Source organism: Mus musculus, chromosome 2 (assembly GCF_000001635.26).
Source record: "Mus musculus strain C57BL/6J chromosome 2, GRCm38.p6 C57BL/6J".
NCBI classification, from domain to species: domain Eukaryota; kingdom Metazoa; phylum Chordata; class Mammalia; order Rodentia; family Muridae; genus Mus; species Mus musculus.
The window spans coordinates 108245614-108271254 of record NC_000068.7 but is presented as its reverse complement, the minus strand read 5'-3'; the positions used below and the strand labels follow the sequence as shown (position 1 = coordinate 108271254).

The window sequence follows — 25641 nt, the reverse complement described above, 5'->3', positions numbered from 1 at the left end:
CTGAAGTTCTCTTTCTTTGTTGGGTCTTTGTGTGGTTTAGGTTATCAGACTAATTGTGGCTTCATAGAATCAGTTGGGTAGAGTAATTTTTGCTTCTATTTTGTGAAATAGTTTGAGGAGAATTGGCATTAGAACTTCTTTGAAGGTCTGCTAGAACTCTGCACTAAACCCATCTTCTTGTGGGCTGTTTTTGGTTGGGAGACGATTAATGACTGCTTCTATTGCTTTTGGGGATATGGGGCTGTTTAAGCCATTAATCTCATCCTGATTTAACTTTGGTACCTGGTATCTGTCTAGAAAATTGTCCATTTCATCTAGGTTTTCCAGTTTTGTTGAGTATAGACTTTTGTAGTAGGATCTGATGATATTATGGATTTCCTTAGGTTCTGTTCTTATGTCTCTTTTCATTTCTGATTTTGTTAATTAGGATGCCGTCCCTGTGCCCTCTAGTGAGTCTGGCTAAGGGTTTATCTATCTTGTTGATTTTCTCAAAGAACCAGCTCCTCGTTTGGTTGATTCTTTGTATAGTTCTTTTTGTTTCTACTTGGTTGATTAAAGCCCTGAGTTTGATTATTTCTTGCTGTCTACTCCTTTTGGGAGAATTTGCTTCCTTTTGTTCTAGAGCTTTTAGGTGTGCTGTCAAGCTTCTAGTGTATGCTCTCTCTAGTTTCTTTTTGGTGGCACTCAGAGCTATGAGTTTTCCACTTAGGACTGCTTTTATTGTATCCCAAAAGTTTGGGTATGTTGTGGCTTCATTTTCATTAAACTCTAAAAAATCGTTAATTTCTTTCTTTATTCCTTCCTTGACCAGGTTATCATTGTTATTGTTCAGCTTCCATGTCAATGTTGGCTTTCTCTTATTTATATTGTTATTGAATATCAGCCTTTGTCCATGGTGATCTGATAGGATGCATGGGATAATTTCAATATTTTTGTATCTGTTGAGGCCTGTTTTGTCACCGATTATATGGTCAGTTTTGGCGAAGGTACCAGAAGGTGCTGAGAAGGGTAAAATGTTCTGTATATATCTATTAAAGCCATTTGTTTCATAACTTCTTTAATTTCAATGTGTCTTTGTTTAGTTTCTGTTTCCAGTATCTTTCCATTGATGAGAAAGGGTTTTAAAGTCTCCCACTATTATTGTGTGTGATGCAATGTGTGCTCTGAGCTTTACTAAAGTTTCTTTAATGAATGCAGATGTCCTTGTATTTGGAGTATAGATATTCAGAATAGAGTTCATCTTGGAAGATTTTTACCTTTGATGAGTATGAAGTGCCCCTCCTTGTCTTTTTTGATAACTTTTGGTTGGAAGTTGATTTGTATTTTATACTAGAATGGCTACTCCAGCTTGTTTCTTTGGACCATTTGCTTGGAAAATTGTTTTCCAGCCTTTTACTCTGAGGTAGTGACTATCTTTGTCCCTGAGGTATGTTTCCTGTATGCAGCAAAATTTTCTGTGCAGTTTATGTAGCCAGTCTGTCAGTCTATGTCTTTTTATTGTGAAATAGAGTCCATTGATATTAAGAGATATTAAGGAAAAGTAATTGTTTCTTCCTGTTATTTTTGTTGTCAGAGTTGGGATTCTGTTCTTGCAGCTATCTTCTTTTAGGTTTTTTGAAGGATTACTTTCTTGCTTTTTCTAGGGTGTCATTTGCCTCCTTGTGTTGAAGCTTAACCTTTATTATCCTTTGAAAGACTGGATTCATGGAAAGATATTGTGTGAATTTGGTTTTGTCATGGAATACTTCGGTTTTTCCATCTATAGTAATTGAGAGTTTTGTTGGGTATAATAGCCTGGGCTGGCATTTGTGTTCTCTTAGGGTCTGTATAACATCTCTCTAGGGTCTTCCAGCTTTCATAGTCTCTGGTGAGAAGTCTGGTGTAATTCTGATAGGTCTGACTTTATATGTTACTTGACTTTTTCCCTTGCTGCTTTTAATATTCTATCCTTATTTAGTGCATTTGTTGTTCTGATTATTGTGTGTTTGGAGGAAAATTTTTTCTGGTCAAGTCTATTTGGAGTTCTGTGGGCTTCTTGTATGTTCATGGGCATCTCTTTCTTTAGGTTGGGAAAGTTTTCTTCTATAATTTTGTTGAAGATATTTGCTGGCCCTTTTAGAAGTATGTCAGCTAGTCAGTAGGGCTGAAGGTTCCAGATGAGTATTCCTTTGATGTCTCCATATTCTATGTCTCTAATGTGTTGTACATTCAGTGATAGACCCTTGGAGTAATGTTCTGAAGAGTGAAAAAGAGTCCTGGTAATAAATAGCCCGTAATGCTTAGATGCTTTTGGATCCAATAACTCAAAGGAAAAAAATAACCCATTTATGAGGATTCACTTGTCCAAATGTGATATCTCGTTTGAGTATTTCCGCCTCCATTGTAGGAGAGCTCCAATAATACTCTTTTTATATATGCATATTTATATATTTTAAGAAGTTTCTATAAACTTTTTCCAGAAGCTCTTTATTTGTTATTTATCCCCCAATATTTCTCTTCCTATTCTGCTTTTCCATTCTCCTACTCCAATTTGAATGTTTCATCCACTATTTTCCTTAACCCTTCACACCACTGTATTCTGTCTCTGCTCATTCCCCATATTTCTTTATTAATTTCCTAATCTCTATAAATATTCATATATTTAAAGATTTAAAAATAACATGTACAAATGAGAAAAGTATCATTCAATGTTTGTCTTTCTACACCTGCCCCCTTATTATATGACTCTTTCTAGATCCACACACTCAACTGTGAATTTCATAATTTTATTTTTCACAACTGAGAAATATTCCATTATGCAAGTATACCTCATTTGCAAAATTCATTTTGCAGTTGATTGACAATTAATATTTTTCCATTCCTGGTTATTGTGGACAGAGCAAAAATGAACATAGAACAGCAAATGCTTGTTTGGGTATATGCCCAAGAGTGATATCGCTTAATAATGTGATAGATATGTTTATACAAACAACATGAACAATTGTCTCTAAACATTTTGGGCTACTTTTTCGTGAGTTGCCTTTTATTTTTGTCTTTCTTGATTTGCTTTATTTGCTTACTTATTTCTTTTTATAATTGTTGTTTGTTTTTAAAAAGAATGGAAGAGCATAAAATGTTGGTGGATAGAGAAGGAGGGGGGGGCATATGGGAAGAGTTGTTACAGGGGGAATAGTGATCAAAATATAGAGTATGAAAAGGATGGAGAGATACAGAGAGAATGTGAGAACAAAAGCAAAGTTAGTAGTACCAAAGAGGTCTGAAGGGGACCTCTAACTTCCACATGCACATACTCAGGTGTATATCTGCATGCATGGCCACACACGCACACGCACACGCACACGCACACGCACGCACACACACACACACACACACACACGAGTCTGTCTGTATATCTGTTTTCATTGCCCACACTACAATTTATGCCAGCGATCCCTAGATGTGCTCTAAAAGATTAGAATTTTTTATTTAAGCCCACCTATCTCCAGAGAGAGAGATTTTAGAGATTGAGTCCTACAGAATCTTGAATACAACTTATATATTGATTTCTAAGATGGGTGAGCACAAGGAGGTGTGAATGATGCCATACCTAGAAAGGACATGTAAGTCCATGCAATGTTCTCACTTCCCTCCAATTTTATACATTTTTCCTGTTTGGGTGGTTCTGCGGGACATCCTTCAACACAAAGCAGTGAATTCAGTCAAGAAAACAATAGCAATATGATGATTGTTCTTAAAGTTTTCAAGCCAGAAAATAAGTTAATCACTTCAGCTTTCAGTTCGGCCTATCATTAGCTCTGGGTCTGTGTCAATGTTGGCTCATTTTATAAATTTTATTCCTCATATAGAATGATAAATTGATCTCAATACCCCTGAACTGATATTAATAAAAGTTAATGGTATGTAATTTGTCTAGCATGCAAACCACATAAGTGTATCCTATGGAAAGGAGGCAGCAGGGTGAACAGTCAGATATGACTCGATATGTGCATGTCTGCATGCATATACACAGAGACACAGATATTCCTCCAAATCAGCACAGAAGTGTTATTCAAAATAGAATTAAACAGTTAGCCTATTTAAACAAACACTGGCATGTTTTAGATATATTTTCATGGCTTACACCAGATACCTAAAAAGAACATTTTAATATGCAAGTATTTAGTTCATATATCATTCTGTCATTGAGAAAAACACAGAAGATCAAATCAGCTCCTATCATGGTGACTGCAAAGCTGAGAATAGGGTCAGTGTAGGGTTAAGGATAAAATATTCCTGTGAATCCATCTCCAATGAAATACTTTCCAGTCAAAGCTCACTACCTAATGTTTCAGCAACTTCCCACAATCCCAACAGCACCTGAAGACCAAACCTCAAACACATGGACATTTTCAGGGAACATTTGATATCTAAGCCATAGCATGATATTTGCAATTATGTGTTATATGAAAATTTTCTGCTAATGATGTAAAGGAATATCATTATTGCTCTTTCCTTTACTGTCCTAGATTGTTTTATTAGCTATTTTACTGAAATAGTGTATCATTACAATTTTTATTATGAAAATATATTGCATGTTTATGGATTATCCAAAGGAGTGAGAGAGAGAGAGAGAGAGAGAGAGAGAGAGAGAGAGAGAGAGAATGGGGGAAAGAATCTCCTTTCCTTTCTTCCCTTTCTATATCCTGCTTCTCTGCCTTATCTTGTTAGGGGGCATTAGTATTTTCTACAGGGTGACAAGATCTGCAAGCTTTCATTGTCTTTTGAGACACTAACCAAGATCAGGCACACTGTCCTAGCCAAGGATCTCCTCCAAACACCACTTCTCCTCTCCCTTCTCATCAAGGCAGCATGGACCAAGGCCTGAACAGCCATTGGCAAGGGGTCTTAGATGACTCTCTTTTGTTATAGACATTAGATATCACACTTTGTCCTGTTTATGAACATATTTCATTAGATTGCTCCTTTCTGTTGTAAAAAAAGACTCAGACACAGGACACAGTGGCTTGCTTGATTGAGTGATCTAGCCAAGTCTAGCTAGTCTAGCTCCTGTAGGCCCTAATTTTGCACACTAAAAATAATTAATAAGAAGGTTTTTTTTTTTTTTAACAATTAGATCCTTTAATTACTACCTTAATCAATGGCAACATTATATCTGGTTAACTTCAGGAGTGAAATACTTTTCTATTACTTGGAAGGCGAAGGCAGATGAATAGCCATGAATTACAACCTACCCTGTGTAGTAGAGTGAGTTTCAGGCAGACTTATCTAGAGTAAATCCCAGACTTAAAACAACAGTGATAATAAAAACAACAGGAGAATCCATAATTTCCACGAGTAACTACAAATTTAATTAATATTTTAGTCTTTAAGAATCCCTTATTTTCAAACAAGATCATCTACTTCTGTGTAGCAAGTCAGAAATTGGTGTCTATCAGGCTCAACTCCTAATCTTCTAGCTCTCTACTGTAGGTTCCATGAGCTTCAAGTGCATATCAAGTACTTGTTCTTGATAGCAAAGTTCTCTAGTTTCTCATTGCTTTTCTCCAAATATCCACAGGTTTCATTCATCCTTTCAAATACAGCTCAGCCACCACTTTACACATGTAAAGAAAGACTTCCACCCCATGGGAGCCCCCTTCATTTAGCTAACTGAGGCATGCTTTTGAGTGTTGGTATGACGAATCACAAAATCTGCAAAGAAGAGGCTCTGCTTCTATCCACCTCTTAGTAGAAAAGTGTACTAAGTTGCTACTAAATATTTTGTTGGTCTGGACTAAAATGATTGCTCAATGGTTAAAGTCTGGACTTCCAGAGGATTAGACTTTGATTCTTACCACCAATATCCATGACATGCAACAATCTGTAACCGCAGCTTCAGAAGATCTGAAATCCTCTTATTATCTGCATAGACACTAACAAGCATGTGGCATACACTCACAAGGACAAAGCAGAAAAAAGACAAAAGAAAAAGAAAGAAAATAGGGAGGGAAGGACAGAGTGAGGGAGGAAAGGAAGAAGGAAGAAAATATAAACATAACTAAAAATAATATATTTTTGTATTTTCTCATACAGTGGTATTTTTTACTGACATGCATATAGTTAGAAAAATGGCTTCTGTTATTAATTTAAAGAATAAAGAAAAATATAACAACCACAATTAGAATTAGTGATTGAAGGAAATCCTAGTGAGTGGTTAAAAACATTGTTTCTCTAGCTAGCAGCCTGGTGCAGTTAGTGAGCATACATAAGTTTAACTATGTACTGATATTTTTTGTGATATTACTATTAACATCCTAGCTTAAAGATAAATGAGAAAGAAAAGGTTCTAGTTGAAAGTTATGTGTTCATGTGTCAAGATGATATTTGTGATTTTTATGTCAACTTGACACAAGAAAGAGTCATCAGAGGAGAGAATCTCAAGTGGACAAATCACCTTACAAAGTCAGGGTTTAGATAAGGCTGGAGGGCTTTTTATTCATTAGTTGTTGATAAGGGATGGATCAAACCGTTACTGGGCAGGTGTTCTTGAGCTCTATAAGAAAGCTAAATACAGAAGTGGATGCTTACAGTCATCTATATGATGGAACACAGGGACCCCAATGTAGGAGCTAGAGAAAGTACCCAAGAGCTGAAGGGGTCTGCAACCCTATAGGTGGAACAACAATATGAACTAACCAGTACCCCCAGAGCTCATGTCTCTAGCTGCTTATGTAGCAGACCTAGTCAGCCATCATTGGGTAGAGAGGCCCCTTGGTCTAGCAAACTTTATATGCCCCAGTACAGCGGAACACCAGGGCCAAGAAGTGGGAGTGGGTGGGTAGGGGAGCAGGGTGGGGGGAGGGTATAGGGGACTTTTGGGATAGCATTTGAAATGAAAATGAAGAAAATATCTAATAAAAATTTAAAAAAATAAAATAAAACTAATTTCAGAAAAAAAAAAAAAAAAAAGCAGGCTTAGTAAGTAATGAGGAGCAGGCCAGAAAACAGCATTTCTCTGTAGTCTCTGTGTCAGCTTCTGCCTCCAGGTTCCTTTCTTGCTTGAGTTCCTGCCTTGACTTCCTTTGATGACAAACTGTGATGTGGAAGCATAAACCGGGTAAACCATTTTCTCCCAAATAACTTCAGTCATGGTGTTACATCTCAACTGTAGTAACCATGATACAATAGGCTAATTTTGACATCATCAAAATCATGAAGAACTAGATTCCAAATACAATCTTAGTGGCTGGGTATGTTTTTGTTCAGTGGGAAGCTAGTGCTCTGTGCACCATTTCTCACCCTGATACCCAGATGTAAGAAGGCACACTAGGAAATCTAAAGGTATCCAGGCATCAAGAAATCCAAAGTCAAGTCGTTTTCATGATGCTTAGAATAGACCTTATAGTCTCCTGTGTGCTACCAAGTACTCTATAACTAATACCATTTCAAGTTAAAAATAAACTAAAATAGGCTCATTTGGCTTATTTTTCTGAATGCTATTTTTCTACCCTGATAATAAAGTACTGCCTAAAATTTAGTCAATCCCCCATACCATTTTTTTGTTTGTTTGTTTTGTTTTGTTTTTTTGAGACAGGGCTTCTCTGTGTCCTGGACTCACTCTGTAGACCAGGCTGGCCTCGAACTCAGAAATCTGCCTGCCTCTGCCTCCCAAGTGTTAGGATTAAAGGCGTTGCACCACCACTGCCCAGCCCCCCATACCATTTTTAATATGCTGTGGAGGTTTTTCTAGGCCGATGTATTGAAGACTGGGGCCAATCTGGCAAAGAGGATCACATCCAGGTATTTATTTGGAGTTAAATATTCCAAAATTTGGAGCAAGAAAAAAAAATATAAATTCACCTTAATTTGCAATTATTCCCCTGACACTTGAAGTACTTATCTTTTACTTTCTCTGTGATGTTCTGATGCTAGCATGACATACATGTTAAGTGGCTTACACCAGTAATCAAGAGGTCAGTTACTAGCTATGGGACCGACGGGAATTTGCATAATAAACTTGAGACGATTTCTCTAGGCATGGAGCATTAGTCCTTATAATATGGTTCTCACAGTATAAATGCTTACACTAAGTCTTAGCTAAAAATCCTGAAAAGTGTGCATTTTTCACAATTATTGAGCACACTACTTTTATACCATCAAGACTAAAGGTCTTGTCCCTGGAATAACAACTCAGGTCTTACATTCATTAGCATTTCAACTTTATGGTCTACTTGTCTCCCCAGATCTCTACCTCTAATACCAGAATATTTTGAGTTTAGGATTTGTGTTAGCTAATTTTTGATTTTAGTCCCTGTGACCAAACAGCTGACATAAGGAACATGAGAAAGAAAGGGTTTCTTTGGGTTGAATTTTAGGATTTTCAGTCATGGTAGAATTCATGTTTCTGAAACTGTTGTGAGGCAACAGTAGTCAAAAGGAAGTGGAGAGAGAGAGCAAGAGATTAGGGACAAAACACCTTCAGAGATGTCTTAGTCAGGGTTTCTATTCCTGCACAAACATCATGACCAAGAAGCAAGTTGGGGAGGAAAGGGTTTATTCAGCTTACATTTCCATACTGCTGTTGATCACCAAAGGATGCAGGACTAGAACTCAAGCAGGTCAGAAAGCAGGAGCTGATGCAGAGGCCATGGAGGAATGTTCTTTTCTGGCTTGCTCAGCCTGCTCTCTTATAGAACCCAAGACTACCAGCCCAGAGATGGTCCCACCCACAAGGGGCCTTTCCCCCTTGATCACTAATTGAGAAAATGCCTTACAGTTAGATCTCATGGAGGCATTTCCTCAACTGAAGCTCCTTTCTCTGTGATAACTCCAGCTGTGTCAAGTTGACACAAAACTAGCCAGTACAATTGACCCCTTGTCAACTTGACACACAAAACCATCACTAGTAAGCCTCAACCCTTACAATCTTATTCATCCCCAAGATCTAAATAACTTTAAAAGTCCCACAGTCTTTACATATTCTTAAAAATATCCATCTCTTTTAAAATCCAAAGTCTTTTTACAATTAAAAGTCTCTTAACTGTGGGCTCCACTAAAACAGTTTCTTCCTTCAAGAGGGAAAATATCAAGGCACAGTCACAATCAAAAGCAAAAGTCAATCTCCAACCGTCCAATGTCTGGGATCCAACTCACGATCTTCTGGGCTCCTCCAAGGGCATGGGTCACTTCTCCAGCCATGCCCTTTGTAGCACATGCGTCGTCCTCTAGGCTCCAGCTGCCTGTACTCCACTGCTGCTGCTGCTGCTCTTGGTGGTCATCTCATGGTACTGGCATCTCCAAAACACTGCATGACCCTTTCAATCCTGGGACTTTAATTGCAACCGAGGCTGCACCTTCACCAATGGCCTTCCATGGCCTCTCACAGTGCCGAGCCTCAGCTGCTTTGCGTGACCCCTTCATGCCTTCAAAACCAGTACCACCTGGGTGACCCTTACATATTACCAAGTCCCGCTGCAGCAGGAGTACAACCTTGGCCATCTCTGGAACACAGCCTCTTTGTGCTTTCAGAAAACACTTCCCAGAAGATGTCACCTCAATGATGCTGGTCTCTTCTTAATCACCGCTAATTTCTTAGCTCCAGCTAACCAGCATCAATAGTCCCAGTAATGCAAAGTTTTTGCTTTGGTAGTTCTGGTATCTTGTTAATCACAGCTGATTCATCAGCCCCAGCTAACCAGAACTACAGAATCTTCACAATCAAAACAGCAATGGCCCTGAAAAGAGTCTTTAATTTTCCCTCTGAAATTTCACAAACCAGACCTCCATCTTCTGCAGTGTTCTCAACATTATCTTCCAAGCTCCTACACAACACCCGACAGACCTCTTAACAACGGATGGATCTTCAAGCCCAAAGTTCCAAAGTCCTTCCACAGTCCTCCCCAAGACATGGTCAGGTTGTCACAGGAATACCCCACTCCTGGTACCAATTTGTCTTAGTCAGGGTTTCTATTCCTGCACAAACATCATGACCAAGAAGCAAGTTGGGGAGGAAAGGGTTTATTCGGCTTACATTTCCATACTGCTGTTGATCACCAAAGGATGCAGGACTAGAACTCAAGCAGGTCAGAAAGCAGGAGCTGATGCAGAGGCCATGGAGGAATGTTCTTTTCTGGCTTGCTCAGCCTGCTCTCTTATAGAACCCAAGACTACCAGCCCAGAGATGGTCCCACCCACAAGGGGCCTTTCCCCCTTGATCACTAATTGAGAAAATGCCTTACAGTTAGATCTCATGGAGGCATTTCCTCAATTGAAGCTCCTTTCTCTGTGATAACTCCAGCTGTGTCAAGTTGACACAAAACTAGCCAGTACAAGAGATGTTCTTTTACTTGGCCCTAATAGCTAGGTATCACCTCTGAAAGATGCAGAACTTTGACAAATTGTGAGCCTATAGTAGCACTTCATATTCTATCAGGTTTCAACATATTAGAAGTTTAAGGGGATTCAACTGTGTATTCTATAACTTTATATGGGAGGCTTGTAACATGAAACTATAGTTTTAATATTATTTGAGAAAAAGGTAGCTAATTGCTTAGAATTACAAACTCCTTGTATTCCACAAGAGAATATTTTCCCATTAAATTAAATGTTAGTAATTTAGCAAATATCACTAATTTAGCTCTAATTAGCTCAGACAGTGGAAAAGAATTGGAAAGGTCTTTAATTATATTTAAGAAGTAACTAGAAAAATATTAATCTTTATAAAGCATATTTATAAATAGAGATAATTTTAAGATAAAGTAGAAAATGTATTTTCAAACTTGTGCTATAAAATACAATTATTATATTTATATATATATATAACAACATTAATTGTATTTTATAGCACAAGTTTGAAAATATATAAATATACACATATACATATATATATACATATATATTACTTTCTAGATTGATCAGTAAAATGTACAAATGAAACAGAAGCTACACTGGTTTCTTAATAATAAAATTTTCCCATCTTTAAGGTTACCTTACTTGTGATTCTTAAGGCAGAAGTCATATGGAATTATTTAATGAACTCTTTGAACACCAGAAAAGGTATGAAATTGACAAAAGCACATGTGATAATACTGATGTAGGGATGTTTTCTGGCATATCTGAGGTATGTCTCCTAAAGTAAACGTGTGAGAATGTCCATGCAGTAGCAGTATTTAGAGATGAGTCCATTTAGGGAGTCATGTGGGTTAAACCGCATCGTGGAAATGAAAGACTTGTGAATACATTTATGTAGCAATCTGCAAGAGCAAGTAGGCATATATTGGAGCAATGCTCTTCATGATGGGCTCCCATGATTTTTATTTCATACATGATCTCATGATGCAATGCCTACAACCACATTATGACAAGAATGTAGATATTGTTATCTTGAAGTTTGACTTTTAATTGTCCAGAATAAAAAAAGATTAACACTTTGATCTTTAAGTATATTTTAACTTCTTATTGATTCTTTGTTAGTTTCACATCATGTATCTCAGTCCTGCTCATCTCCTAGTCTCCTTTGCATTTGCAACATACCCCAATAAACACACACACACACACACACACACACACACACACACACACACACAGAGAGAGAGAGAGAGAGAGAGAGAGAGAGAGAGAGAAAGCAATAGCAACAAAAACCAACTATAGAAAACATCATGAAAATTGTAGTATGTCACAGTGTGTCTGTCCCACACATCTTCAATTGCAAAATGGTTATTGCAAGGAAGCATTGATCTGGTTTGAGATCTATGACTTCTGTGACACCATCAGAGTTAAATCCTCATATGGACTCCTAATTATCCTGTAGTTCCACTGTGTCATGTAGATCCTGAAGCTTTCAAACAGCAGTACTAAAACTTTCCCATATTACAAGCATTTGAAGATGATAAAGATTTGGCCATAGGCCAATTCAGATCCCTGGATCTGGGCCTGGGTGGTAACTGAGCTAGTCAGGCCACTGGCTCTCCCTTATCCACACCACCAGGAAAGTTCTATAGTACTGTTCCTGCAAGGTCACCCAATGGTGCCTTTGGCAGGAGCAAGGTCAACTCTCCTATTCTCATGGATTTAGAGTCACCTCACCTACATCTGTGCCTCCAGAGCCAGCTCCACTGTGATTCTCAGCCAATATGCTAGCTAGGCCCAGTCTCCCAAGTGCTTCATCCTGTGAGGTGCTGAGACAGCTCTACCACATTCACAGCCTTGGGGCTGGCTCATCCCTGCCTTTGTCATTAGGGCCAACTCCACTGTGTTGCCCAAGTAATGTGTTACAGTCACTAGCTCTCCGGCTCTCATGACTTCAGGGACAGATCTCCTGCATAGTACAGGAGATGAAGGGCTGGCAGGTGTGTGTGTGGGGGGGGGGCATCACCTCCATACTCATTCCAACTCAAGGCAGAGGAGCAGCAGAGCTAGCTTCCCTACTCCTTTAACCTCAGGTTTGGCATACTCATGCCCCCTTAACCAGGATCAATTCTACATTGCTCCATAGCTGAGGGCCAAGGCTACTTCTTCCAAGTTTTGCAGCTAGTGAGGAGAAGAAATAGCTCTCATGAGTTCAGGACCCTCTGGGTAGCTTTCCTGACCATCAGAGGTATCAAGGAGCTGGAGATGGAATGTGTGGCAAGAGCATCACTTTTGTGTCTGTGGTCCCACACTGCAGACAAATGGTAAGGTCAGCTTTCCCATACTGACAGGCTTGCAGGGTCATCTCACCCACACTCTTGCCACCAGAGCCAGCCCCATTGTGCTGCATGGGCTATCTGCATCCAGTGAGGGATGCGTCCAGAATGCACACCCTATGAACATCCTTGTGGTTCCCTACAGCTGACCCAACCAGGAGCATCAGTATATTCTCTAGTGGTGATATGAGTCATGGACACTGATAACCCAGCTGTTTTGTAGCCATGTACCCAGAATGGCCCTCAGCAGCAGCCTAGGCTGGGAGCAAAGCATGGCCCCAGGTGGTAGGGCTGGATAGTGACAACAGGCTACTCCTCTTTGCCCTCAAGTCTCCTGCTCCATCTCTCTTCAAAATGCTAAAGTTGTTCCATTACTCTTTCTATCCTATTTGACCACCACATACTCACACATTATGGTGGTTCCTTCTGTAGGCTGGCCACGTGGTTTACAGGCCTCTGGGTGACATACTACATTCATGCTAAGTGATGTAGAATAGCTACAAGCAGGTATCTAGGTCCCTTCTGGATGGCAGGTCTGTGGGTGGCATGGTGATCAGCAGGTCCCTATCTGCCTTCCTCTTCCCCAGCTGTGATACCTGGATTTGATTTGATTTGATGTGATTTTATGAGTCCTAAGCATAAGACAGCTCCAGCCACCAAGGCAGGCACCAAGCTAGGATGAACAAAGAATTGCCATCTGCTCTGCCCCTGACTGATAGAACACCATCACTAGCAAGGTATCTCTTTGCCCATTGCCAGGGAGGACACTTTGTCCTTAATAAATGATGCAATATTTGTTATCCATATAAAGAACATTTTTGGATGATTTCTGTGTCTATAATTTCATGGTCTTGACTTAGACTTATATGTTTAGGTATGTGCTGAAATAGAGAAGAAGAAACTGTTACCATTAGTGGAGATTTCACATGTAACCAAACAAGTAGAGTCTTTTAAATCTACAATTAGACTAAAAAGGATATTTTCTGAGCACCTTCTTTTTCTCCCACTCAATCATGAATTTGAAATATTGATTTATAATATAAACTGTACAAATATATGCAAACATATGCATGTACACATGCACACAGGTACATATGCACAAATATATGTATAATACAAATATGCATAGGCATGTTGTATGCACATATAGACAACTAAGTTTATAATTATGCCAATGGCTCAACAGCTAATGATGTTCATGGCCTTGAAAGTAATTCGAATATTTACTTCGCTGTACAATTACACACTGAATAATTTTTTAAAAGAATTTCTTTCAAATTATAGGTCATTAAGTTGAATCTTCTTTTCAAGGAATTTTTGTTTAAGCAGTGAACTATATTAATTATTTAAGATACCTTTTCAAGAAATGTGGCCAGTTGTAATACATATTTCCAAATAATTCCAAAAGAACACAATTATTAAATTCTTTCATTATGTTTTTGTCATTGTTATTGGTGTGTATGCTCTGATGTTTGAGAAAAATGAAATTTTCAGAAACTCAACATTAAAAATGAGTATTCAACTGTGATAGAGGACAAGGTGTTTTAATGTTATTGACTTTCAGAATTTGCTATTTCCTACCATTTTAATCTAGGCCTCTCAATAGAAATAAATAGCCATCAATGTATCTGTAAGGAAGATAAGTGGTACTTCTGAAAATTCTCATGTGGAGACTTTGAGTTATTTTCTGACTCAGCACACAATGGCTTAATAGCAGAAAGTTCTGAACTGTGACTTAGTATCTAGTTAGAGGCTTGGGGTCAAGATTATTACCAAGAGCACTCCCTGTCTCTACTGACACAGATTCTTCCTTAATATAATACATTAAGACTACATTTTCCCATCCCTTTACCCTACCCAGCTGTCCCCCACCAACCCTCTCCTATAGATCCTCACCCCCTCCATTTTCCTTCAGAAATGAGCAAGAAAAAAGTGACAGCAATAATAAAGGCAAGGTACAAAAAGCTGAGGCAAAACCGTTATATTGAGGCCAAACAAGACAACCCAGTAGGAAGAGAACAGTCTCAAGAGCAGGCAAAGGAGTCAGAGACACACTTGGTCTCCTGTAAGGACTCCCACAAAAACACCAAGCTAATGGCCATAAATCTCTCAGAAGATAGTTGTTGGGATCCTATCTGTAAGCATAACAGTATCATTAATTGTATCACGGGTGGGCTCTCTCTCATGAAATGAGTCTCTTGTTGGGCCTGCCATGGGTTGGCCATTCCCTCAATCTCTGCTCCATCTTTTTTACTGAACTTCTTGTAGGCAAAGCAAATTGTGGTTTTAAGGTTTTGTTGGCAGGTTAGTGTTTCCCCTCCTTCCTCTGGAAGTCTGATCTGGCTACAGAAGGTGGCCACTTCAGGTTCCATATCCCCAGATGCTAGTAGTCTCAGCTAGAGTCACCCCCATAGACTTTAGGGAGCATCCCTCAAGCCAGGTCTTCAGTTTGTCCCAGAGATGCCCTGTGCTCCAACCGGTTTTATTTCTCTCTCCCAGACCTCTCCAATATATCTCTTTGTACCTGATTCCCATCCATGTTCCTGACCCCATACTTTCCCACCTATTTTCATCCCTTTATCTACCTCTGATATTCTTTTTACTTCCTCTTCTCAGATTCAAGCATCCTTGTTTGGTCCATCTTCATTACTTAGCTTCTTTGGATGTGTGGATTGTAGCCAGGTTAACTTGTACTTTATTGATAATCAATAATCTCCGGCTGGAGAGATGGCTCAGTGGTTAAGAGCACTGACTGCTCTTCCAAAGGTCCTGATTTCAATACCCAACACCCACATGGTAGCTCACAACCATCTGTAAACATATTTGATTCCCCCTTCTGGTGTGTCTGGAGAACTACAGTGTACTCATATAAATAAAATAAATCTTTTTAAAAAAAACCCAATAATCTCCATTTTTAAGTGAGTATATACCATGTGTGCCTTTCTGGATCTGAGTTACCTCACTCAGAATGAGTTCTATCCATTTGCTTGAAATTTTCAGGATATCTTTGGTTTTAGTAGCTGAGTAGTATTCCATTGTGTAAATGTACCATATTTTCTTTGTTCATTCTTTGGTTGAGGGGCATCTAGGTTGTTTCCAGTCTCTGCTTTGAACTTTTGATTCTACTGTCTCCAGCCCCATGTGGAGCCATAAATCAAACAAACATTTATTTTTTTATCGCTGTGAAAATAACTTGTGAAACTTACCTTAAGCCATGAAAGATGTATCATGGCTCAAAAATTATAACCTTTAATTATATTAATGATAATCATACATTGCTTTGGACCTGAGGTAAAACAGAGCTTGACTGGCTAGCAGATAGGATATGAGGTGTAAAGATGCCCACCTCTTTGAAATAAGAAAGCAGAGTGTGTGTGGGGAGGGGGGAATCAACCTCTAGTGGCATTCTGCCTCTAACTATAGCTTACTTTCTATTATTCCCACCACCTCCCACCCAAAAAGTGTCAAAAGCTGGAGAGCAAGTTTTCAACATATGAAGCCATAGTGGACATTTGATATTTAAATTCTATTGGATTAAATTTAAATTTAAATTCTATTCTCTGGTTCTTTTAGAACTCTGAATTTGTTTATCCAGAATTACATCCTGAGATGATTTTATGAGTTTCACTTCCTCTGAGAATGTCAGAGAATATTTGCTTCATTTTAAATTCACTATATTAACTGCTTTAAACCTATTGACTATTTTTGAAATTTATTTCCCAAAAAGCTTAACATTTTGTTTAAAAAGTTTGCCATGTGTTTCTAATTCTGTACATTACTTTTTCCCATTTCTGCATTTTCTGGCAGAGCTGTATTATTTACTTTGACATATCTTCTGAGGATGTATTTTTCAACCCTATAATTGTTTGTGGTAATAGTTAAGATAGTCAATACTTTCAATATTTTGGAGTCCAATACTTAATATTTCAGTTATTTCTTTAGCACAAATTATCTATCTAAAAACCACATTAGTTCTAAATGTGATATAATAGTTTTATTTTTAAATATGAAATTTTGGGTAGTTATATGGGGATATAACAACTTATGATAGGCAACTTTCCAAAAAAATTTATTAAGGTAAATTATCCCTTTCAATGCATTAGAAATAATATATCAATTTAGATATACATACAGATATAAACATAAATATATAAGCTATAATATGACTATAAATTTATTTTGCCTTTTCAGGGGGAGAGGTGAGCAAACACCTATTTACCACAGATATTACTCAGATTATAAACTGAAGAAATTATTCCACTCAAGCCTCATTGAATTAACTAGAATTTGTTGCATGAGAATAGGCCTTCTAGTTTGCTTTTTTTTTCCTTTTTTTTAAACTCTCTTTTTTTAATTAGGTATTTTCTTCATTTACATTCCAAATGCTATCCCAAAAGTCCCCCATACCCCCAACTCCCCTACCACCCACTCCCACTTCTTGGCCCTGGTGTTCCCCTGTACTGAGGCATATAAAGTTTGCAAGACCAAGCGGCCTCTCTTCCCAATGATGGCCGACTAGGCCATCTTCTGCTACATATGCAGTTAGAGACACAAGTTCTGGGGATACTGGTTAGTTCATATTGTTGTTCCACCTATAGGGTTACAGACCCCTTCAGCTCTTGGGTACTTTCTCTAGCTCCTCCATTGGGGGCCCTGTGTTCCATCCAATAGCAGACTGTGAGCATCCACTTCTATGTTCGCCAGGCATTTCAAATGTTATCCCTTTTTCCATTTTCCACTCTGGAAACCCCCTAGCCTATCCTCCCTCTTCCTGCTTATATGAGGGTATTCCCCCACCCACCCACCCAGTCCAGACTCCCCACCTTAGCATTTTCCTACACTGGGGAATCAAGCTTTCATAGGACAGAGGGCCTTTCCTCCTGTTGATGCCTGACAAGGTCATCCTCCGCTACATGTGCAGCTGCAACCACAGGTCCTTCTATGTGTACTCTTTGGTTGGTGGAACTCTGGGGGGGGGGGGTCTAGTTAGTTGATATTGTTGTTCTTCTTATGGATTGCAAACCCCTTCAGTTTCTTCAGTCCTCTCTCTAACTCTTCCATTGCGAAACCCATGCTCTGTCCAATGGTTGGCTATGAATATCTGCCTCTATATTTGTCTGGCTCTGGCAGAGCTCGTCAGGAAACAGCTATAACAGTCAGTAAGCACTTCTTGGTATCCTCTGTAGTTTCTGGGTTTGGCATCTGCAAATGGGATGGATCCTCTGGTGGGGCAGTACATGAATGTCCTTTCCTGCAGTCTCTGCTTTACACATTGTCTCTGTATATCCTCACTTGAGTATTTTGTTCCTCCTTCTAAGAAGGACTGAAGCGCCCACAATTTGGTCTTCCTTCTTCTTGAGCTTCATGTGGTCTGTGAATTGTACTTGGGTATCCTGAGCTTTTGGGCTAATATCTACTTATCAGTGAGTGCATTTCATATGTATTCTTTTGTGACTGGGTTACCTCACTCAGGATGATATTTTCTAATTCGATCCATTTGCCTAAGAATTTCATGAAGTCATTGTTTTTAATACAGTAGTAGTACTCCAAGCTGTAAATGTACCACATTTTCTATATCCATTCCTCTGTTGAAGGACATCAGGATTCTTTCCAGCTTCTGGCTATTATAAGTAAGGTAGAGCATGTATCCTTGTTATATGCTGGAGCATCTTTTGAGTATATGCCCAGGAGTGGTATATCTGAGTCCTAAGGTAATACTATGTCCAATTTTCTAAGGACTCTCCAGACTGATTTCCAGAGTGGTTGTACCAGCTTGCAATCCCTCCCCCACCCCAACAATGGAAGAGTGTCCTCTTTCTCTACATTCTTGCCAGAATCTACTGTCACCTGAGTTTTTGTTGCTAGCCATTCTGACTGGTGTGAGGTAGAATCTCAGTGTTGTTTTGATTTGCATTTCCCTGATGACTACGGTTGTTGGACATTTCTTTAGATGCTTCTCAGCCATCCAATATTCCTCAGTTTTGAATTCTTTGTTTTGCTCTATACTCCAGTTTTTTTTTAATTTTATTTTTACTAGATATTTTATTTATTTAAATTTTAAGTTGTTATCCTCTTTCCTGGTTTCCACTCTAAAAACACCCCCACCCTGCTCACCAATCCGCCCCCTCATGCTTCCCTGTCCTATCATTTCCCTACACTGGGGCACCCCATTTTTAATAGGGTTATTTGATTCTCTGGAGTCAAATTTCTTAAGTTCTTTGTATACATTCAATATTAGCCCTCTATCAGATGTAAGATAGGTAAACCTCTTTTCCCAATCTGTTGTGTGCCGTTTGTCCTATTGACTGTATGTTTTGTCTTCTAGAAGCTTTGCAATTTTATGAGGTCCCATTTGTAGATTGTTGATCTTAGAGCATAAAAAAACTTCAAGAAAATTTCCCTAGTGCAGATGTGTTTAGGGCTTTTCCTCACTTTCTCTTCTATTAGTTTTAGTGTATCTGGATTTATATGGAGGTCCTTAATCCACTTGAATTTGAGCTTTATACAAGGTAATAAGTATGGATAGATTTGCATTCTTCTACATGCTAACCTCCAGTTGAACCAGCATCATTTTTGAAAATGCTGTCTTTTTTCCACTGGATGGTTTTAGGTCCTTTGCCAAAGATCAAGTGACTATAGGTGTATGGCTTCCTTTCTGGATCTTCAATTCTTTTCCATTGATTTGCCTGCCTGTCTCTGTATCAACACCATGTAGGGTTTTTTGTTTCTTTGTTTGTTTGTTTGTTTGTTTGTTTTTTATATCACAATTTTTCTGTAATGCAACTTGAGGTAGGGATGGTGATTCCCCCAGAAGATGTTTTTATTTTTGAGAATTTTTTTTATCCTGAGCTTTTTGTTATTCTAAATGTTTTGAGAATTGCCTTTCGACTCTATGAAGAACTGAGTTGGAATTTTGCTTGGGATTGTATGGAATATGTAGATTGCTTTCAGCAAGACGGCCATTTCTATTATATTAATCTTGCCAATCCATGAGCATTGGAGATCTTTCCATCTTCTGAGATCTTCTATAATTTCTTCAGAGACTTGAAGTTCTTGTCATACAGTTCTTTCACTTGATTTGTTAGAGTCACACCAAGGTATTTTATATTTTTTGTGATTATTGTGAAGTGTGTAATTTACCTAATTTGTTTCTAAGCCTGCTTATCCTTTGAGTAGAGGAAGGCTACTGATTTCTTTGAGTAAATCTCAAATTTATCTTAATCCACTTTGCTAAAGCTGTTTATCAGGTTTAGGAGATCTCTGGTGAAAATTTTGGGGTCACTTAAATATACTATCATATCACCTGCAAATAGTGATTTTTGACTTCTTCCTTTCCAATTTGTATTCCTTTGACCCCCTTTTGTGGTCTAATTGCTCTGCCTTGGACTTTGAGTACTACAGTGAATAGGAAGGGAGAGACTTGGATTCCTTCAAGTTCCTCTCCATGTAGTTTGATGTTCGTTCCTGGTTTGCTGTATATTGCTTTTACTATGTTCAGGTATGGGGCTTGAATTCCTGATCTTTCTAAGACTTTTAGCATAAAGGGGTGTTGAATTTGGTCCAATGCTTTCTCAGCGTCTAATGAAATGATCACACACCCCCTTTTTGAGTTTGTTTATATAGTGAATTACATTGATGGCACTTGAATTTCTGATCTTCCTAAGACTTTTAACATGAAGGGTTGTTGAATTTGGTCAAATGCTTTCTCAGCATCTAATGTAATGATCTTTTTTTTTTTTTCCTCTGAGTTTGTTTGTATAGCATATTATATTGATGGATTTCATATACTGAACCATTCCTGCATCCCTGGGATGAAGCCTACTTGCTCATAATGGATGATCAATTTGATGCGTTTTTGGATATTCAGTTTGCAAAAATTTTATTAAGTATTTTCACATTGATATTTATAAGTGAAATTGCTTTGATGTTCTTTTTCTTTGTTGAGACTTTGTGCGGTTTAGTTGTGAGTGTAATTGAGGTTTCATAGAATGAATTGGGCAATGTTTCTTCTGTTTCTATTTTGTGGAATAGTTTGAAGAGTATTGGTATTAGGTTTTCTATGAAGGTCTCCTAGAATTCTGCAGTACTGCAGTAAACCTATCTGGTCCTGGGCTTTTTTTTTTTTTTATTTTTTTATTTTTTTATTATTATTTTTTTTTTTTTTGGTTGGGAGACTTTTAATGACTGCTTCTATATTTATTAATTAATTAATGAATTTATTTATTTAGGCACTATGGGGCTTTTAAGATGGTTTATCTGATCCTGATTTAAATTTGATACCTGTTATCTGTCTAGAAAATTGTTCCTTTTTTCCAGGTTTTCCAGTTTTGCTGAGTACAGTCATTTGTAGTAGGATCTAATGCTTTTCTGAATTTCCTCAGTTTCTGTTGTTCTGACTCCATTTTCATTTCTGGTTTTGTTAATTTGGATACTGTCTCTTTGCCCTCTTGTTAGTCTGGATAAGGGTTAATCTTGGTGATTTCTCAAAGAACCAGATCTTGGTTTTGTTGATACTTTGTATACCTCTTTTTCTTTCTACTTGCTTGATTTCAGTCCTGAGTTTAATTATTTACGGCCATTTAATCCTTTGGGGTGTATTTTCTTCTATTTGTTGTAGAGCTTTCAGATGTCCTGTCTAGCTGCTAATGCATGCTCTCTCCAGTTTCTTTTTGGAGGCACTCAGAGCTATGTGTTTTTCTCTTGGCACTGGTTTCATTGCATCCCATAAGTTTTTATATGTTGTGTCTTCATTTTCATTAAAAATTTAAAATGTCTTTAATTTTTCTCTTTATTTCTTCCTTGACCAAGTTATCATTGAGTAGAGCATTGTTCAGCTTCCATGTGAATGTGCGCTTTCTGTTGTTTTCATTGTTATTGAAGACCAGCCTTATTTCTTAGAGATCTGTTAGGATGCATGGGAATATTTCAATCTTCTATTCTCTGTTGAATCCTGTTTTTTGTTTGTTTGTTTGTTTTTGTTTTTGTTTTTGTTTTTACCAATTCTATGGCCAATTTTTGAAAAGGTACCATTAGTTGCTGAGAAGAAATAATATTCTTTTGGTTTTTGATGAAATTTTCTATAGATATCTGTTTAATCCATTTGATTCACAACTTCTGTTAGTTTCATTGTGTCTCTTTTTTGTTTCTGTTTCCATGCTCTGTCAATTAAAGAGTGTGGGGTATTGAAGTTTCCTGCTATTATTGTGTGAGGTGGGTGTTAAAGTCTTCCGCTATTATGTGGGGTGGCATGTTTGTTTTGAGCTTTAGTAAAGTTTCTTTTAAGAATGTGGGTGCCCTTGCGTTTGGAGCATAGATGTTCAGAATTGAGAGATCTTCTTGATACATTTTTCCTATGACAAGTATGAAGTGTCCTTCCTTATCTTCTTTGATAACTTTTGGTTGAAAGTTGATTTTATTAGATATTAAAATGGCTACTCCATCTTGTTTCTTGGGACCATTTGCTTGGGAATTTTTTTCCAGCCTTTTACTCTGAGGTAGTTTCTGTCTTTGTCACTGAGATGCATTTCCTCTATGAGGCAAAATAATGGGACCTATTTACTTATCCAATCTTTTAGTCTATGACTTTTAATTGGGGAATTGAGTCCACTGATGTTAAGAGATATTAAGGAAAAGTTATTGTTGTTCCCTGTTATTTATTTTTGTTCTCAGAGGTGAAATTATGTTTGTATGGCTTTCTTCTTTTGGATTTGTTGAAAGAAATTACTTTTTTGCTTTTTCTAAGGTGTAGTTTCTGTCCTTGTGTTGGAGTTTTCCCTCTATTATGCTTTGTAGAGCTGGAAAGATTTGCTGAAAGATATTGTGTAAATTTGGTTTTGCCATGGAATATCTTGGTTTCTACATCTATGTTAATTGATAGTTTTGCTGGGTATAGTAGCTTGGGGTGGCATTTGTATTTTCTTAGGGTCTGTATGACATCTTCCCAGAATCTTCTGGCTTTTTGAGTCTCTGGAGAGAAATCTGGTGTAATTATGATAGGCCTGCCTTTATATTACTTGATCTTTCCCCCTTAGTGCTTTTAATATTCTTTCTTTGATTTTGTGCATTTGGTGTTTTGACTATTATGTGACAGGAGAAAATTGTTTTCTGATGCTGTCTATTTGGAGTTCTGTAGGATTCCTCTATGTTCATGGGTATCTCTTTCTTAAGGTTAGGGTGTTTTCTTCTATAATTATGTTGAAGATATTTACTGGCCCTTTATGTTGGGAATCTTTACTCTCTTCTATATGTAATATCCTAAAGTTTGGTCATCTGATTGTATCCTGGATTTCCTGGATGTTTTGGGTTAGGAGCTTTTTTCATTTTCTTTGACTGTTGTGTCCATGTTTACTATGGTATCTTCTGCCTGAGATTCTCTCTTCTATCTCTTGCATTTTGTTGGTAGTGCTTGTATCTATGACTCCTGATCTCTTTCCTAGTGTTTCTTTCTCCAGTGTTGCCTTCCTATGTGATTTCCTTATTGCTTATATTTCCATTTTTAGATCCTGGGTGGTTTTATTCAATTCCTTCAGCTGTTTGTTTGTGTTTTCCTGTAATTCTTTAAAGGATTTTTGTGTTACTTCTTTATTGGCTTCTACCTGTTATCTCCTGTATATATTTAAGGCAGTTATTTATGTTCTTCTTAAATTCCTTTGTCATCATCATTAGATGTGATTTTAAATCCGAGTCTTACTTTTCCAGTGTGTTGGGTTACCCAGGACTTGCTGTAGCAGGGGAACTGGGTTCTGATGATGCCGAGTAACCTTGATTTCTTTTGGTCTAGTTTGCTGTTTATCTCTTCAGTCAACACTATGACCAAAGGCAACTTGGAGAAGAAATAGTTTATTTTGCCTATAGATTAAAATATTGAGATAAGCTGTCATTTATCAATATACTCTGCTAGCAGTATCAGTAGATAGATAGATAGATAGATAGATAGATAGATAGATAGATAGATAGATAGATAGATATTCAGTGTTTAAATGTAAAAATCATGAACATCTAGTCTACCAAAGCTTAAAATACTATCTTTCATTTAATGTAATTTCTTGATACTTTTGCCAAATTTTATGTGGAAGTACTTTTGTGGTCTTTATGCACTCCCTTTCTGTTCTTCTGGTCTACATATCTGCTTTTATGCTATAACATAAAGTTTTTGTTAATGTGTCTCTGTAATATAAGTTGAGGTTAGGTACCACCAACACTTATCTTTCTGCTTAGGATTATGTTGACTATTTTTTACCTGCATATGACCTCTAATATTGTCTTCACTAATTCTGTAAACAATGTTTCTCAAATGTTAATGCAGTTTGTGTTGAATCTGTAACTTAATTTTAGTAATATAGTCATTTCCAAAGCATTACTTCTGGCAATTCATGAACACTAGAAGTCTTTCCATCTTCTAGTATATCAAATTTCTATGTTTAATGTTTCAGTTACATTGGCCTTTTACTTCTTTTTGTTAGACTCATTCCTAAGTACATTTGGTTGAAGTTATCATGACAGAATTGATTTTTTTCCCTGACTGATTTCTTTCATGACATATTTGTTATTGGTATATAGAAAATATGCATACTGCTAAAAGTATTTATCAGATCTAAGAGACTTGGTGTTTTATAAGTCGAGGGTCATGCCATCTCCCAATAGGGATACATTTCTCTTTCTTTCCTATTATTATACCTTTTTATTTCTTTTTCTTATTGCTCTAGCTAAGATGTTAAGTACCATATAGAGTAAGATTGGATAGGGATTACTTGTTTTCAAGATTTAATTATTTATTTTTGTACTTAGTATATTATTGGCTACCATTGTAAATATGGTATGTTTCTTCTGGGCTTTTATCATGACATTATGATGGACTTTTTCAAAGACCTTCCTTTTTCTTGTAAAAAATTTATGTCCTTAAATCTAAAATAGGCAACATATTAGATCAGTCTGGATATCGGCTAAGAGAGAAATAGATAAAGAAATTGTGCTATGTATATATATATATATATATATATATATATATATATATATATATGTATATATATATATGTATATATATACCAAAATTATATTCATCTTTAAAGACAAAATAAACCTTATGTTAGAATAAACATAACAGCTCCTGCCTGGGCCACACTGACTGGGTTGGCTGGAAGAAAGTCACCCAAGCACCTGCCACAGGCTTGCTGGACTGTGACAGTCAGAAGAAAGATAGCCAAGCACCAGGCAAAAGTGTCTTTAAGACAAATGAATTGCAATGGAGAGATGGTAAAGATGGAGTACAGAATGGCGAGGTTTTACAGAAAGTGAAGATAGGGGTTTCATACATTGAAGAGAGGTAGAAGTGGAGACTAGATGGATGTGAGGACATATGAAGAAGCCATGGTAATGTTCAGGCCTGAGTAGCTTCCATGGGTCATGTTTGGGTCTATGGTCCTGATGCAACCAGGGTCTGTGTCAATATCTATGGCCCAAGGTATTACTAAAAGTCAAAAAGATGACCTTTCTCTAGGCTGACACTTGAGATGATATGGCTATCTAAGGGCTGTGCTGCCAATGGCGGGGGGCATGGCATTCTGACTGAGTATCCTACACTGCCATCTGTAGTAATGGGGACATCCAGGCCCATGCTGCTGATGGGGGATGCATCTGGGTCCATGGTCCCATAAGAACCAGACAGTGTTGACATCCTAGGTCTTTGTTACCACCAAAGGCCATGCAGATGGCTCAGACTGCTGCCTAAGGCACCATATTGAGCTGTCCCTATACCTTGCAAACCACCACACTCAGAAGGAGTTGACTGGAGATTTTAATCTGATGGTGCTGGTGCAGGAGTCCTGGTTGGCTGACAATTTCAGCTATTTTCCAGTCCCATATCTAGGGCTTTTTGTTCCATTACAATGTCTATCTTATCTATGATCTGCTGGCACATGTAAAAAAAACTATTCCTGTAGACCCAAATGAATATTTATAGTTGAAGATATGTGGCCAAAGT

General features: G+C 37.7%; 1 long non-coding RNA gene and 1 other non-coding gene across 2 annotated transcripts in view; one reads left to right on the top strand and one right to left on the bottom strand.

The window, feature by feature from the left end:
- The window catches only part of Gm13912, a 107604-nt gene that overhangs the window by 20065 nt on the left and 61898 nt on the right, over positions 1–25641 (top strand). The window lies entirely within an intron of this gene.
- Positions 13286–13426, bottom strand: LOC115489622. Its single transcript, XR_003954206.1, has one exon. It is a non-coding gene; the product is annotated as a small nucleolar RNA SNORA48 (small nucleolar RNA).